The sequence below is a fragment of the Typopeltis vanoorti genome, chromosome 5, assembly GCF_054136105.1.
Source record: "Typopeltis vanoorti isolate ZY-2024b chromosome 5, IOZ_Tvanoo_1.0, whole genome shotgun sequence".
Lineage (NCBI taxonomy): Eukaryota > Metazoa > Arthropoda > Arachnida > Uropygi > Thelyphonidae > Typopeltis > Typopeltis vanoorti.
Window position 1 is genome coordinate 88,947,202 of NC_143553.1, and position 16,507 is coordinate 88,963,708.

At 37.5% G+C, this 16,507-nt stretch overlaps 1 protein-coding gene across 1 annotated transcript in view; it reads right to left on the minus strand.

Annotated features, from left to right (window-relative positions):
- Positions 1–16,507, minus strand: part of LOC150106633 (cGMP-dependent 3',5'-cyclic phosphodiesterase-like) — a 302,619-nt gene that overhangs the window by 13,866 nt on the left and 272,246 nt on the right. The gene's annotated exons all lie outside the window — the stretch shown is intronic.

A 16,507-nucleotide genomic window follows, 5' to 3' on the forward strand; every position in this document is an offset into this window, starting at 1 on the left:
GATAGGAGGGTGGTTGATGGAGAGATATCAGAGAGTGGTTTATTCAGGAGTTGAGTCCAAAAGACGGCTTGTAACTAGTGGTGTGCTGCAGGGCTCTGTTCTTGGACCACTACTTTTCAATTTGTTCATCAATGATATAGGAAAGGATCTGAGAGGAAGTGTTCATTTGTTTGCTGATGATGCAAAGTTGGGTAGAGCAATTGTGAATGCACAGATGTCAAAATTTTACAGGATGATTTGGATAGTTTGGAGGACTGGGCTAGGGAAAATGGATGTCAATTTAATGTGGCAAAGTGTAAGGTTATGCATTTTGGGGTGAAAAGAATAGCAGCAGTATATCACACTGGTGGAACCATACTCCAGGAAATTGATGAGGCCAGGGATTTGGGAGTGTTGGTGGATAGGGAATTGAAGTTTAGGGAGCACATTGCAAAAATGGCTAAATCAGCTCATCAAATCACTTGGCTTCTGAAAAATACTTTAACAAGCAAAGACAAACAAGTTATTGTTCCTCTGTATCGAGCCTTGATAAGATCCCATCTAGATTACTGTGCCCAGATATGGCACCAGGGTTTGTTTCTTCTTGATGGGGAGGAGGTGGAGAGGATCCAGACACGAGTGACCAAGATGATAGCAGGTCTGTGGAATGAACCTTATGAGAACAGGTTGAAGATTTGTGGGTTGCAAAAATTGGTCGATAGGCAGAAAAGGGGTGATATGATTGAGACATTCAAATTACTGCAGGGTTTCTATAAGATTAATCCAGAAGATATTTTTGAGAATAGGACTGGTGGTGGGAGGACTAGGGGCCATACATGGAAGCTGGGCAAGAATGTGGTTAGCAGGGGTGTTAGAGCTAGGATTTTTACTTGGAGAGTGGTGAATGAGTGGAATAAGTTGCCAGAGTCTGTTGTGGGTGCTACGACCATGAATGAGTTCAAAGCGAGGTATGATAGATACTGTGTGAATGTCTAATAGTTGTTCTTGACATGATGTTAGGGCCTCCCTCGATGAGTCTGCAGCCTCCTTGGAGTTGCCCGGAATAATAATAATAATTATTGCAAGCAAAAGTCACCTGACTTTTGCTTGAAATATGTAATGAACAATCCTTCACGAATGACTAATGAGAAGTGAAAGCAGGGCATGAAACAGACAGCAATAGTAGAGATAGAGATAGAGCAGCTATGAAGATGTGCATATGATTGGTGCAGTATTAACGAAAGATCGTGCGCCTGAAAGATAAAAGCAACCTGACAATTGAGTTGAAATGCTAATTCTCTTCAACCGAATTCCATAATATGTTAAATTGCCATAACAACATTCACTATATATATTTCTTAGTTTTAACACGTTTGGTTGAATTTTATTGTCACTTTGCATTTGAGCTGGAAGGCAGACTCACATACATCTAACTAAAAACAATAGTTTTTAGTTAGATACTGTGTTTGCTTGCGTCTATACAGCATAGTTTCTGTGGGAGAGGACATGTGATTCATTAGGTAGCACCATTTTTATCCCAGTTGTCTCAAATTGCACTATTTGTTGAGAAATATATTACACATACTGCAAATGTCTCTGTACCTTATTCAGTGATACAATAAAACTACTTGTTTTTCTTGTGTCTGCAGTATAGTGGCTATTGGGAGGGCGTATTGTTTACCATGGGAGCAAGTTAATATCACTCTGACATTAACGTCTAAACTTTTTTTCATGTGCGAGGTATATGCGAAACGTTTTAATTTCTTTTTTCAAAAGTAAAATCAGGGATGCAAGTTATACGCGAGGGTGTTATATTCAAGTAAATATGGTATTTCAACCATGGATAAGTACATTGGTACCTACTTTAAACAGAAAAATAGCTGATGACAGTGATAATAGAAAACGAGTTTGTAATGACAGTTTGTGTATAGTTTCTGAAGAGAAAGAAGTCTGTAACAAATCCACAGAAACACAGAATTTCCATCAGTTGCAATGCGATAATATTAATACGGTGAACGAAAGGAAAGATTTGCCGACTTGCTGTACACTCGACCAGTGGATACAATTGAAGGTAAATACAATTAGTTACTTTGTAAGGACGGAAGTTTGGGGTGTATAACATGTGCAGAGGTACAGATCCTGGGTGCAAGTTCTCCACATTAGGGTATTCACTTAGCATCAGAGTGGATAAATGGATTAATATGTATTAAAGGGGAGGATCTAAACAATGCCAACAAAAGCAACTCAGAAAGAAAATTTATGAACATAGAGAAACCAAATCTCACAAAAGTGCAGAAGCAATTATTAGAACTAAAAGTGAGAATTCATTGCAACACATTGTAGAAGAACAGAACACTTTTAGCTCACTTGCTGTGTTTTGCACTGCGTATCATATTGCAAAGCATAATTATCCTTTTGTAGATCATCCAAAATTAATTAATCTTCAGATTCTTAATGGGCTAGATATGGGGCATGCTTTACATAGCAATGTGACATGCACTGAGATAGTGAATCATATTGCAAAACAAATGAAACACAAAATTGTGGACAGCATTATAAACCATAGAACCAAAATTTCGATTATTCTGGATGAAAGTATATCCATATCTAACCAGACTGTTCTGATAGTGCACATACAAGGTGCAATAAATGGTGATGTTACAACACTATTCTTTGATTTAATTCAATTAGAAAGCACCAAAACAATGGACATTAAGAACTCACCTATGAAATGTCTTGAAAAGCATGGTCTGAAAAAAGAAAAGAAAATCCTGCAGGAAATTCTAATTGGATTATGTACAGATGGGACCTCAGTTAAGCTAAGGAAATGAGCAGGTTTGGCAACATTGATGAAAGAAGATTTTCCAACAATTTTAATGGCACTGTATAAATCATGGCTTAGAACTTGCTATGCATGATTCAATGAAAGATGTTACGACAACAAATCATTTTGTAGTGTTTCTTGATAAGGTATATTCAACTTTTAGTATGATTACAAAGAACTTACATGAACTAAGGAAATGTGCAGAACAGTTGTTCTACAGTCTCACCAAAGTGGAAAAGATGTTGTACTCGTTGGGTTGCAAGAAGTTTTCAGGCTGTGAATTCTATTTGGAATAATTGTGCAAAGAAATTGTAAATGTGTAAAGAAACATGCATCATTGTACAGTTTCTTTACACGTGCAGCTCATGATGGAAATTGAGATAGTAAAGAAAGAGCAACATTTCAAGGGATAACCAATAAACGTGAAGAAATATACCTTATAAACAATTCAGGAATAATGATGACGGATGCATTATCTGAGCTTTCTAGCCTCTCAGAATCTTTGCAAAAACAAACTGTGACATTACCTTGAGCAAACCAACTCCTGCAGAGAACAAGAGAAGTATTTAAAGGGCACAAAAAGAGAGGAGGTATTTACTGGAGGGAATTTCAGAAAGGTATAGAAGCAAATCAAAGCTGTCCAAGAACAGAACCCTGTGGCACACCACTAGGTCACAGGCCTTCTTTTGAACTTTACTCCTGAATAAACTATTCTCTAATATCTCTCCATCAACCACCCTCCTATCTATCTCACCAACCTTATATCCATCCCATTTCAAGGAATTCCCTTGAAAGTATTTGGGGGTAGGAACAACACAATGGAAATAAAGGATTATTTTATGAGAGTATAATCACAAATTTAACAAGTCAGTACATGACAGATAAGGACACAACGTACTCAGAAATAATGAAAGTAGTTTTATCTGAGTATTGGGTAGATGATATTGCCGTGGACTATGGTGAACAAGAATTGAAAGATCTGTGAGATTTGTTTTCTCTGTGTTATCGTGAGGTCATTCAATTTTATAGGAGTTTTAAGTACAGTGGAGGTAAGCATGTGGCAGGCACGTGAAGAAACAAGAAACTTCTGAAGTGTGTTGAAACAATACCACTGAGCAATGCAGAGTGTGAGCGGGGGGTTCGGCATTATGAACAATATTGTGACACCAACAAGAAACGTACTCATGGTTGAAAATGTCTCATCTTTGCTGACAGTAAATAGTTGTGGTCCACCAATTTCCCAGTGGGATCATCTTCCATGTATTAAATGCTGGATGTCCCAAGGAAGAAACAGTGCCCTTGCTTATTGTAAAAAGAGACAGACAAATCGAAGGAAGCTTTGTGGAAACTATTGTAGATCCCTGAAACTGTTAACTAAAGGTAAGCCCTTAATTTTTTTGTGTGCACTTTCCTGTACATTTCACTAGTTATATTTCAAATTTAATTTACTGATATGAGTAAACGCACATGTCTGTCTATCTTATATTGAATTATCTTTCAATATGTTAGACATATTATATTAATTTGTAATTTTGTATTTGTATCTATATTTGTATTTAATGTTTCTGGTGGTGTGGAAGAGAAGGCCTGATGGTTTAACTCCACAAGAATAAATAAATAAAATTTGAAAAAATGTTGTGACAATCTAGCAATAGCCTCACATTTATGATCCTTACTTTAAGGGCCCCCAGAACTTATTCGTTTAGAATTTAACCACTAGAATTATTAATCAATGTATTAGAAAGGCTGGTTAGGAATCATATCCAAAGGTGAGTAGACGACACTAGGATCCTCTAACGAGAGCATGGTTTAATTAAAAGTAGGTCTTGCTTTAGCAACAATCTACTCATGTTCTGTAAAGAAATGGATAGGAAAGATATTTTCCAGCTAATCCCTGGAAGGGATGATTATTATTATCACCGACTACTCCAAGGAGTCCTTAGACTCATCAAGGAAGTCTAACATTTGTGCAGTATCTATCATACTTTGCTTTGAACTCATTCACAGTCATAGCATCCACAACAGACTCTGGCAACCTATTCCACTCATTCACTATTCTCCAAACAAAAAAGCCTAGTTCTAACACCCTGGTTAACTATACTCTTACTCAGTTTCCATGGATGGCCTCTAGTTCTCTCACCCTGTTCTGAAAAATTTCCTCTGAATTAATCTTGTACAAACACCCCAGTAATTTGTACGTCTCAAACATATCACCCCTTTTCTGCTTATTAACCAGTTTTTGTAACTCGCAAATCTTCAGCCTGTTATTGCAAGGTTCATTCCATACACCTGCTACCATCTTGGATACTTGCCTCTGGATCCTTCTCCACCTCCTTCTCATCACCAAGAAACCCTGGTGTCCAGATCTGTATGCGGTACTCAAGATTGGGTCTTATCAAGGCTTGATAAAGAAAAACAATAACCTGCTTGTTTCTGCTTGTCAAAGTATTCTTCAGTAACCAAGTAATCTGATGAGCTGCTTTAGCCACTTTTGCTATGCGTCCTCTAAACTTTATCTCCCTACCCACTAATAATCTCAAGTCTCTGGCTTCATCAATTTCCTGGAATACAGTTCCGCTAATGTGATATACAGCTGGTAATCTGTTTACCCCAAAATGCATAACCTTACACTTTGCCACATTAAACTGACATCCATTCTCCTTAGTTCAGTCTGCCATTCTATCCAAATCATCCTGCAAAATTTTGACATCATGTGTATTCACTATTACTCTATCCAACTTTGCATCATCAACAAATAACTGAACAGTTCCTCTCAGATCCTTTCCTATATCGTTAATGAACAAATTAAGGGACCCACTGGCTGGCCGAGTGGTTAGAGTATCTGCACTTCAGCCAAAAGGCTGCGGGTTCGAATCCTGCCGTGGGCATGGATTTTTGTGATTGTCCTTGGAAATACTGGCGTGGTGGTGGTGGTAGATGCCATTGGTGTAGTTGTGGTCAGTTGGTGGATTGAGTGGCAGAGTTGTAGAGCAGGTGCCCTTCCTCGATGAGTCTTTGGACTCCTTGGAGGTGTCTAATAATAAAATTAAACAGTAGCAGTCCAAGAACAGAACCCTATGGCACACTACTAGTCACATGCCTTCTTTTGAAATTTACTCCTGAATAAACTATTCTCTGATATCTCTCCATCAACCACTCTCATATCTATCTCACCAACCCTATATATCCATTCCAATGTGCTGCAGTTTACTGATTAGAATTCCATGTGGTACCCTGTTAAATGCCTTTGCAAAGTCCAGCAGTATCACCGTAAACCTTTATCCAACTCAGTTGTCACTGTATTATAAAACATGAGCAAGTTACTGAGGCATGACCTACCCTTCACAAAACCATGCTGCCCCCCCCCCCCCCCGCTCCCCATACATTATCCCCTTTCCATTTACCCATTCCTGTATTTTGCTTTTTACCAACTCCTCCAATACTTTGACAACAACTCCTGATATGCTGATTGGTCGGTAATTTGCTATATTTGCTACTTGGAGCCTCCTTTATGCAATGGAACTATTTTTACCCACTTTTCACCCCCTCAGGACTAACCCAGAGTTGAGACTTAGATTAAACAATATGGTCAAGGACATTGACAATTCTCTCGCCGCTTCACATGAAACTCAAGCTGGTGTATCATCCAATCGTACAGCTGTATTCACATTAAGGTTCTGTAATATGCTATGCACCTCTATTTCATTTACCTCAGCTCCCATATCAGCCTTTATATGGCAAATTATCCTTCCATAGTCACTCTTGCTTACTAGCCATATCACAAAAGAACTACTTTGGGGTTTCCCATAGTCTTAGTTAATTTCTTCTCATAATATGATTTTTCCTTACCTAGTCACCTTTCTTGCCTGACCTTATACTGGTCATGAGCTTGCTATCATCTTTTACCCGATATACCATCCTTTTTTTTTTTTTTTTTTTTTGTTGCTCTTGCTTAACAAGACTACTTATCCATCTAATTCCTACCTGATTTATCCTCATGACTCTTGGTGTGATATATTGCTTCTTCCAGATACCACTTGACTATCTCTCCTGTACAGCTAACATTCCTTTCCTTGCAGGTTTTAGGCTATGGCACTGCTTCAAGCTTCCTCTTAAGCTTGTCATAATCACTATACTTGTAGTTCACTTATATCCCTTCTTGACTGGGTGATGTGATTATTATGGGGAGTTCTTCTGATCCTATGACCAGATTCAATACTCTCATTTCCTCAAGTCCCCTTCCATCACATGCTACTTCTGGATAACATAAGATGCATCTGGATTACTTGCACAGGTATGATCAAGGAGACACACACACACACACAGAAAGAGAGAGAGCTGAATAAAAACTCAGCAGTAAGATATGAAGATGATAACTAGATTATGGAATCGAGCATATGAGAACAGATTGAGAGAATCTGGTGTTCAGTCTAAGGAATAACTAGATGAGGAAAGGGGATATGATAGAAATTTATGAAACTTACAAGTTAGCAAGAATATCTCACATAGCAAGTGAGAACTGTGTAGTTATGGATGATGGAGATGAAACTGTGAGTCATATCCAGAGGCCGCTATGAGTGTTGTTAAAAAAGCACGAGACCAAGTTCTCGTGGCATGAGTTGAATATGGAATGAGCTACTACTGGATGTAGCAAGTGTCTTACAGTGAGCATTTCAAGTAGAGGTATGATAGTAAAGATACAAACGACCCCCACTCCCCAGAGGAGCATTCAATAATAATGGCTCACCTTTTGCTCATTTCTCTCCATTTCAGCATCAACTTAGCTAGTTTTCCTGTAGGCACTATGATTTTCCTTTCATAAACATAAAACTGACCTTAAACACATTTGATAGGATAGTAATAGTAATGCCACACACAAGTGAGTTAGACAGTAAGTTCAAGTAGTTATAGACTTAATCAGAGGAAAATCTGCTTATTAGCTAATAGTTCTCAGTGCAAAAACAAATGGCCTTGGATGATGGCTTTGCTATTTCCCCGAAACATACTAGTAGTACTTTTTTTTTCTTTTCAAAAATATTAAAAACATACTACTAATATTATGAAGTTGGGCTCTTTATCTGATAGCATACATATAACAGGACTATTCTTGCTGGATATATTTAATGCAATTCAGTATTTAAGATTTTCCTTGAAATTTGTCAAACCACTTCAATTTCATTTAAAAAATGAACAAATTTACATACCAAATTATTTGCAATGATGTGAAATCATCAAAAATTTTATACTTTTATATTACACAAAATCTGAAAAGGTATTAGTAATTTCTATACCAGTTATTAAGGCTATGCACAACTATAATAGTAATTGCATAATACCCGACTTCTGTATGACCTGCAAAGCAAGCAATTGTTGTGAATAATTATTTAATAATTCGCCTATGGTTAGAAACACCACAGGTGAATACTCCACCGCGGTTAGAGAAACCTAACTACAGAATCATAGGATGCATTATTCTCTAGTTGGTTTGTCTATTTTGTGGAACAAAAGCCATGAGTTTCTGCAAAGAAAATTCCTGAAACTTCTGTATGAGTTTGTCATACAGAAGTTTCAGTATGACATCCCTCTGTCAAGCTATAAAGCTCTTATAAAGGCATTTATAATGAATCTTTGCATTCTAGATTTGAAACCAGATCTTCAATCCAAATAACATCATGAATACTGATTAAGCTATAAAAGCAATTAATTAGTATTCTTCACAATGTTCCATTGGTTGATAGGAATGCTGTCAAATTCAACAAAAGGTAAACATAATTGGATTCTCTATATCATAGATGGCAAACCTATGGCACACAAAGTTTCAACCTTTGGTTCAATTTCACGTCCGAGAGTTTTGCTGGCAAGTCAGCGATTTACAGGTGATATCCTTTTATACACGTATAAATTATTCAACCTTTTTTTTAACTATTGCAGTACGTATAAGTTAAATTTTGTTTCACACGAGAGAGGAGCTAAGAAGATGTGCATATGATTGGTGCAGTATTAACAAAAGGTCGCCGAACCAAAGACAAAGGCAACCTACAATTGTTGAGTTGAAATGCTAATTCTCTTCAACCGAATTCCATAACATGTGAAACTGTCATAACAACATTCACTATATATTTCTTAGTTTTAACACATTCACGACAGGGTGTCGTTTATCGTTCTGAACAGAACTTCTCTATCGGTGGGCTCAACTCACACAAAGTTTGTGAAGAAAAAAATTAGTGCTGATTTTAATTATAACAATACAGATACGAATAAAGAGATCACATCTAGAATTAAGGGAAATGAATTTATTGAGTTCTTGAGGAACAATGGTCTTAGACAATATGTAGCAGAGGGCACATGAAGATCAATAATCTTAGATATGATCATAATGCCCTCTGATGATAAGTAGTAACTATGAGGTGATAACATGGGTGGTGGCAGCCAGTCATACAAAGACTTCTGTGAGGAAAGAACATATGTGGAAGTAGAAGACCAGTGATTATGAAAAGCATATGAAACAGCTTAAAGTTATAGCATGGAATTAAGTGGCCTGGTTGGCTGAGTGGTTAACATACCCGCTCTCCAACCAATAGGTTGCAGGTATGAATCCCGCTGAGAGTATGTATGTTTGTGACTGTCTTTAGGTGGGAGATGAATTTCATTGCCAGGTGTGAGACGACCACTGTCTACTTATTGGAGGCCAGAAGTTGCTTAAAAAATTTTCATGTTTGTTCTCTAGAGCAGGGTTTCCAGATTATGTAAAACTAAAAAAAAAAAAAATAATAATATATATATAATATACTAAACCTGTGGGTGGGTACCACATAAAAAAAGAAAGGAGATAAATGCAGCTTGGCACTTATCAAGAGTTATTCAACAGCAGCAACATTTGAGTATGTTCCAAAGGTCACAAAGCTGAATAAAGTGTGTGTAAAATAAATGAATGAATGAAAAGATAAACATGCAGTCTGGAAGAAGTACTGTGGAGGTAGCATAAGATGAGTGATGGTAAATAATAAGTTGCATGAGGAATACAGAGAGTGGGCAGGGAGAAGACTTGGTAAGGATGGTAAAAGTGCAGTATGAGCCAATCAGGCCAATAAAATTATGGAGAATTATTTTGATATATAATAAGTAGAAGAAAGAATGATTATAGCAAGACAATGTTAATAGGTTAAAATGGTAAATTGGTAACTGCTGCAGAGAGCATTACCATTGAATACCTCAACTGCAGAGGTTGCAGTTGAGGTATTCAATGAGCAATTCATCAGAATGTTTCATCCTCATAAGTGTGTGTCATCATAGAAAGGTTGGGTGTAAATAGAATGGGAGGATGGAATAATGTCAAGGGAGTAGAAGGTATATGAGAAATTAGACAAATCCAGATGACATAAAACCATGCATCTTAAGGGAATGTTCCATTGAGTTAACAGCAACCCTGAAATACCTGTTTAAAAATCTTGCAACAGAGTAGGTCCCAAAGGACTGGAAAGAGAGTAAAACTGTCCCCCTTCACAAAGGTGGATAAGAGTTAGGTGTCCATCTATAGCCAATCTGTGTGTCTTGAGTTGTTAAGGTGTTGAAGAGGTTGGCAAGAGCTAGGATAGAGAATTGGGTTGATAATGACAGTGATTGTCGGCATGAAAACATAGCCTCTGTAGTTCAGTCAGTATAAATGAAGCCCTTTGGTTGGAAAGACCTGGGTTCGATTCACGTCAGTGACGTGAGGAATCTTTATCTGGTCTTTTTCGACTAAAGGCGAGTTGGCCAGTACAGAAGTAGTTTTTTTTTTAAATGCCTCCATAGCACAATTGGAAGAACGATGATCCATTGCGCCCTTCGATTAGAAAAGGCCTAAGTTCAATTCTCGTCGTGATGGGAGGAATCTTTACATGGGCTTTTTCAATCAAAGGTGAGTTAGCCGATCTCATATGGAGGTATCAGGGTTTTTTCCCCTCCTGGAAACTCAGGTTTCTTTCATCCTGCATACAGACAAATCGGCCCTTCAGAACACACACAATTTACAGACAAAAAAAAATACAGTTGTGGTGGTGGGCGGTAGACCGTTGATGTAGATAATTGGGAATAGAGGTTCGGTGTAGTGGTGAAGATGGAGCTGTACAGTAGGTATCCTCCCGCAACGAGTCTACGGACTCCTTTGAGGTGTCACGAATAATAATAATAATTTACTTATATACTATAAAGTGATGAATGTACTGGATAAGGAAGATGCGTAGTGGTATACTTGATCAAGTAGTGGTATACTTGATCAAGTAGTGGTATACTTGATTTTACAAAGGCTCTTGATAGATTGCTGCAAAAGTTGATAACTAAAAGTTGAAATAGATAGGGTTAAATATGTACTTGACTCGTGAGTTGGACAAGTGACTGGCTGTCAGATAGGTATTAGCAAGTTGTATATGGGTGAGAGGGGATACCAAAAGAGTAAAGTCAGCAGCAGTGAGCCAGAGGGCCATTACTGCATATCTCATATTGCATAATATGAGATATATGCAGATATTTGAAGATGATGTAAAATTGGAAAGAATGAGGAGTAAGCCGTTAGTCCTACAGGTGGATCCAAAGAGAGTGTATGAATGGGCAAGTGAGTAGATCTACCAGTTCAGTGCTGCAAACTGTAAGGTTTTGAAATTTGGTTGGCAAGGATGGGACACAAAGTATAAAATTGGTGGGGAAATTTTTAAGGAGGTGGAGAAGATGAGAGATCTGGGAGTGGTGGTGGAGAGGAACTTGAACTTCAGAGGCCACATTACTCATGTGAAATCATCATATTGATTGGATAGCAATGATGAGGAGGACTTTGACATGCACAGTTTCACAACATTAACAAAAGAAAAAGCTGATATCATTGTTATCCTCAAACACCTGCCTGTTCAAAGAATTTTTTTTTTATAGAATAAATGCTCAGTTCCTGCTTTATACATCTTCTATATACAGGTAGGTATTCAAAAATCTGGCAACCTCCGGACCTGAAGGGTGCTGGATTTCAGATGGTTATATATTCTGTATATTTTTAACAGAAAATGACTACCTGTACAGTCCTTTAAAGAAAGAAAATTAAACACTAAATGAAAACTTATGAAATTTTAATGTTCACCAACTAAATATAATGATTCTACAGAATTTTAGTTGTTCGACTGAATAAAATAGTTCCTCAGAATTTTAATTAATAAAATGTTGATGGTGGTGACAGTACATCTGGTTGACTTGAAGTTAATGGCAGTGGATTATCAAGTGTGGATGGACATCACTGCTGCTTCTTCCTGCTTCCTAGCTATTTTCAATTTTCTTGAATATATCATGCAGTGTCTGCTGCTTCATATATTTGGGTCTTTCACTAATAAGTTTATCTTGGAGCAAGTAAACATTCATGATTTCTTGTTCAAAAAATGTCATTGCTCTAGTCCAGCCAGCAGTTCAGTTGTCAACATAATTAACCTGTCAATAGAGATTCTTTCTCTCACATCTTCCTCATTTTCATCACTGCTTTCATCTTCATCAATACCTGTAGAGGCATTTCTCTCCAGACTTTTAACCATATCTACAATTTCAGAATCAGTATAATGATGAACTGTAGGCACATTATCATCGACATTCGTCCATTCTGTTAAAACATCTTCGTTTATCCTTGATGAAAGCTCCTTGGAATCAGGATTAGTTACATCTTTAACATGAGCAAGAAGTTCCTGTATAAGCTACTTTTCTTTGGGAACCCTAAACCCTGCAATATTATTTTCAGTGTCTTCATTAGAATGAGAAGTAAACATTAAACTTGGCCACAATTTATGCCATCCATTTTTCAGTGTTGATGTTTTCACAGACTTCCATGCATTGCCAACACAGTACACTGCATCCTTAATGTTGAATTCTTTTATGAACTTCTGTACTGGGGTGCCTGAATTAATTGAACTCACTAGGCACCTCATTAACAGGGATCAATACTTACACTTCATAGAACGTATAATACCATTGTCCTGTGGTTGAATTAGTGATGTGCAGTTGGGTGGGAGGTAGACAACAAAAACATCATCTTTCACTGGAAGATCAGCTTTTGGATGTGCCAAACAATTGTCTAAAATAAGAAGTATCTTGCAATTAGGGTCTAATCCAACCGAGTTACAGTGAGCCCTAGCCTCAGGAACAAAACAGTTTTGAAACCAATCCAATGTAATATCAGTGGTAACCCACCCCTTCTTGTTGGCATGGTAATGGACAGGAAACTGTCATACTCTTGAAGGCCCTCAAATGTAAACTTTTTCTGATAATGAGCAACTTACATCTATGGGTACCTGCAGCATTAGAGCAGCACATACCGTGACGTGATCCTTCGAAGCTTTAAACCCCCGATGCCGATTCTGCATTCTCAGTTGTTAGAGTTCTTTTTGGCGTACATCTCCAAAACAAGGCAGTCTCATCAGCATTGTACATTTGTTCAGGACTTAACTGTTGATCACTAACTTTGCAAATTCATCCACATATGCACTAGCCGCATCTTTGTCTGCTGAACGTTTTTCCCCCACACACCGCACAAAACTGTAAGCCATGTCACGACTTGAAACAATGCAGCCAACTTTTTGAATATTCACACTTGAGTTGCAATCCCAGCTCTTCATGAAACATTTTGGCTTGTTCCTTTAATAAATCACCAGAAATTTTTCCACACCTTCACTTACACAAAAATTAAACCAGGTTATGAGAACTTGGTCTCATAACCTGGTTTAAGAACAGTTTCAAACTTTTTCCCTTCGTCATTGACTTCCTTACAAACATTTGCTTTTTTGATACACTGTCAGAAAAGAACTTTAACAGTTTTTTCTGTTTTTTAATATCATACACTGTTAAAGAAGCAATGTCGTATGTTTCACAAATGGTTCGCACAGACATGCCGCTATCAAGTTTTTTTAGCACTTCCACTCTCTCTGCGATCGACAACGCACGATGTTTATGTTTTACGCCACCTCTTTTCTTTGCTGAATCCATAATGGGGCTATACAGCAGCAAATAAATGATAAAATGAGAAGGAATAAGCAGGTTATCGCAATGCTTATCGACTACAGCACCATCAAAACAAACAGAAAACAGTGCCGCAGCAATGAGGTAAATTTGAAAATGCACGCTCCGAAATCCATGCCAGAGATATGAAGGAACCGGATTATCGATGGCCGGATTTTTGAATGCCTACCTGTATTACTAAAAATTCTGATCCTGCAATAGGTTAGTAGGTAAGAATAATCAGATGCTATGATAAGGTAAGATATCAAAGTAAAATTAAACCTTAATCAAATGGTAAAACAATCTAGAAGATTTGCTGTCTGATGCAGAACTCTAAAACATCCTTTCTTTTCTTTCTATTCTAATATTTTTGAGGACATATATTGTAAAAACCCATCAACCTTCTCTACTGATGGCAGTAAAGTTATGCAAACCAGCTATTAGATTCTGCATTTGACTGAACCTCATGGAGATGTTTTGAAAAACTTCAATCAGACAGCACATTATCTACTCCAACAAAGTAGATGGCAGTATGATTAACTTTCTACAACAAAAATTATATAAAAAAACTAAGATAAAATTGACTCTCCCAAAACTCATCTTCTGATGTTTTCCCCTCAAAGATCATACTATATAATCATGACTATTATTATTATTACATTACATCTCTCTATAATCCAAGGACTCATAATGAGAGACTACTCTATACGACACTAAATAACTATATTGGCTAATATCCATAACAATGCACAAAACTTCTGGCTTTGCTATATCCTCTACAACCCACTACACTTTAAGAGGATATAAATATTGGGTATGAAATAAATTTCATCACCCACATTCAGACCACTATTCCACTTACTGGGGAGACCTGAGGTGGCTTGAAAAAAGTTCAGTTTGGTTTCTAGAGCAATACTTTTGGATTATGTACAAAATAAATAATACAAAAAATAAAAATTAATAAAAAACATCTCTTAGTCCACTCGTGAATTTTTCGAGGATGGAAATTGCTTAAAAAATAGCATTTTTTTTTGCATGTGTTTTCTGACCAATTTGCTGTTTGCAAATTTCTTTCTTGTAAAAACCTGGCTTTCCATGAAAAAAACCCTGCTACTTCCATATGAAACTGATGATAACTGGGATACAGAAATGGGTTGATAACAGTAGTATTCCTCTGTGCTTATCATCATGAGTTTGTTGAAGGGAGATCATGTTTTACTAACTTACTTATGTACTATAACAAGGTGACAAATGTCTTGCACAAGGAGATGCATACACGGTGGTATACTTCGATTTTGCAAAAAAATTTTGATAGACTGTCAACCATGACAAGCTGTTAAATAAACTGAAATGGATGGGGCTGGATAACAGACTAGTGTACTGGATTGATGATTGGGCTGTCAGATAGGTATCAGAAGGTTGCATACGTGGCTGCAGTATCCTAAAAGAAGAAAGTCACTGATGAGGTGCCGATGGGTCTGTATTGGGGCCATTGTTTCAATTTGTATATTAATGATGGGATGGGTTTAACTGGTGATATGCAAGTGTCTGCAGATAATGCAAAATTAGGGAGAGCAATGCAGAGTCAAGCAGATGTTATGGCCTTATAGGAGGACCTGAATAGATTGTATGACTGGGCAAGCAAATGGAAATGTCAGTTCAATGTTGCAAAGTGTAAGGTTTGAAATTCGGTAAACAACAATGGGATGCAAGGTATACACTTTGTGGGGGAAACTTTAAAGGAAGTCGAGGAGATGAGAGATCTAGGAGTGGTGGTGGACAAAGACCTGACATTCAGGGACCACAGTGCACAAGTTGTGAAGTCATCACATAAGATAATAGTAATTATGCTGAGGACCTTGATATACATAAATAAAACAGTTATGATTCCACTGTATAATGCCTCATGGATTACTGTGCACAGATTTGGACTGGTTTTCATTGCAAAAAGGATATTGTTAGATCGTGAATGAGGCCTGCCTCTGCTAGACAGACCCTCGTTCAGGATCTAACAAGAACGGAGCCTAAATAAAGAAAATACCTGTACTGCTGGTGAAAATTGTACTAGAAAGAAATAAGGAAAGGGGGTGAAGTGTATCATGTAATTGTCTATTAAGTGTATATATATTCACCCAATGGAGAGAAACATTGTAAAATATTAATATCTATGAATTAAAAGGGAAATATACATGTGTAAATTGGAAGTGGAAAATAATGTGTGTAAAAAGAAACAGAAGAATGTGTGCAAGTTGCAACAAACAAAAAAAAAGGGAAATGTTGCCAATCAACCCAAGGACAGATTCTATGAAGCTGTGCATGCCATAGTGATGACTAAGAGCCATGACCTTGATAAACCCATTGTTGAACCTTACAAGCAAGATTTTGCAAATTCTCTGGGAGGAGCTCTCTCACGGGTTCGAGATGAAAGTCTTCGATGCGACCTTGACTGTAAGCTGCAAGAGAAAAAGGAAGCTGATGGGCGGAAAATTGGGAGAGTGGGGAAGAAGGTGAAAGAGGTATGACGTAAGAAGAAGGGCCAACAAAAAACCTCCAAGTGCAGACCGAAGGGAAAAAAGGGTCGGATCTAAAATGAAACCCGAACCGTGATGTCCCTCCAGAAGTTCCAGACAAGCACCTCAGTCTAACAATGGCGCAGCAGTTGACAGGATGTGACTAGGTCCAAAGAAAAACACATAATTTTGA